The following is a 1944-nucleotide window of genomic DNA, read 5'->3' as shown; positions in this document are numbered from 1 at the left end:
GACGAAGACAGACACACAAACGCACATATATATACATATACATATATACGACGCGCTTCTTTCAGTTTCTATCTTCCAAATACACTCGGCCCGAGGCTATAGTACAAGAAACTTGCCCAAGGTCCTAAGCACTGAAACTTAACCCGGAGCCATGTGGTTCGTAAGCAAGCTACTTACCACACAGCCACTCCTACGCCTCGTAAATTTTTCGTAAATTTTAGAACAAAGCCTACCTTATTTGTTCTACTTCTTTCGACTAAGGCGCCGTTACAGTAAACCCGTACGCACACCACTTTCATGCGAGCGTAGAAAGGTTTATGTACTTAAATACTAGCTTCTTAACTGCACATTAATGCCTACATTTACGTTAATATTTCTGAATATTTTCAATATTTTATTGAAAAGCTTTTACAGGAGTGACCACTCCTACTTGTGTTTTGAACTTTACCACTGCAATCAATAACTGCATGGTTTGTCTGAGAAAATTGATGTCATTGTATGTTATTTCTACTAATTCATATGTGAGGGGCTTCCATATTTTATATATCGTATAAAGAAAATTTCTTCAGGCATACATTTGTCTTGCTTCAGTCATGTGACTGCGGGACACCGCCTTGGAGAATTTTCGTCGAATGTACTATTTTTAAAGCCTGATACTTATACTACAGGACTCTTTTGACGAGCCACTAAGTGAAACGGACATTATCACAAAGCCAGTTGTCAAGAGGTGGTGGGGGACAAACACAGGAGAGAGACACATAATCGTATATATATATATATATATATATATATATATATATATATATATATATATATATATATATATATGTAACATAAATGCATACATACACACACATACATATATATTGATACTTTGTGTGCCCTCAGCTATAATTATCAATTAACCATAAATTATATACATTAGCCATTTAACAGCATTATATGCTAATGTTGTTATTTTTATTAATTACTTATTCATCTACTGCTAATAATAATAATAATGATAATAATAATAATAATAATAATAATAATAATAATAATAATAATAATAATAATATCTACATACTTATTCATTTCAATATTTATTCATTTATCGAATATGTGTGTGAGTGTGTGTGCATGTGTGAGTGTGTGTGTGTGAATGTGTGTTTATATGTGTGTGTGTGTGTGTTTTCTGGTATCCCTCTACTAAATCCACTCACAAGTCTTTGTTGGGCCCGAAAGCAAGCATCTTACAACAGAGCCACGCCTGCGCCTATGTATATACATATTTGTGTACATGTGTACATGTGTGCACCCGTGTGCATGCGTGGATAGTCTTCTTTGGTAGCGACCCCTCGACGTCTTGCTAATGGTGTAGCAGTGCAATAATGATAAATGTCGTCTTTGAGGATTTTAAAGCATAGAAAGACCCATTCCAAGCCATGTCTGACTCATACCATATTATAGCAGACAAAGTAAAATGGGTCAACAGAATAAAGCGAGAGAGAAAAATCGAGCGCTGTTTAGAACTGTGAATTTATTTATCTTTGTTAAAAGAATAAAACGAATATGGACTGTGGCAGCATTTGCACTCCAAGCGATGAATGTTAAGCAGTCTCACCGAAGCTCTAACGCCTCCACAATTTCATCTCTTAAACTGAAATACAGACATGTCCACGTGCTTACACAATTACATATATATTTATATTCAGGTATATATATACATCCATACATAAGCAATACATGATGGAGCATTGTAGGTTTGAGAAAAACCATCTCCTTCCTTACAGGAAGGTTTCAAATAATTAAAAGCAAAACAGAATATACATATACATACAGTTACGTATATACATAGACAAAATCGCATACAAATATACCGACATGTCCATCTATGTGTATATGTATGTGTGTGTGTATATGTATATGTATATGTATATGTATATGTATATATATATATATATA

General features: G+C 34.0%; 1 protein-coding gene across 5 annotated transcripts in view; it reads left to right on the top strand.

Moving 5' to 3' along the window:
• Positions 1–1944, top strand: part of LOC106875435 (alpha-mannosidase 2) — a 473174-nt gene that overhangs the window by 145124 nt on the left and 326106 nt on the right. The gene's annotated exons all lie outside the window — the stretch shown is intronic.

Source organism: Octopus bimaculoides, chromosome 6 (assembly GCF_001194135.2).
Source record: "Octopus bimaculoides isolate UCB-OBI-ISO-001 chromosome 6, ASM119413v2, whole genome shotgun sequence".
Taxonomy (NCBI): domain Eukaryota; kingdom Metazoa; phylum Mollusca; class Cephalopoda; order Octopoda; family Octopodidae; genus Octopus; species Octopus bimaculoides.
The sequence above is the reverse complement of the archived record's forward strand: the minus strand, read 5'-3'. Positions and strand labels throughout refer to the sequence as shown.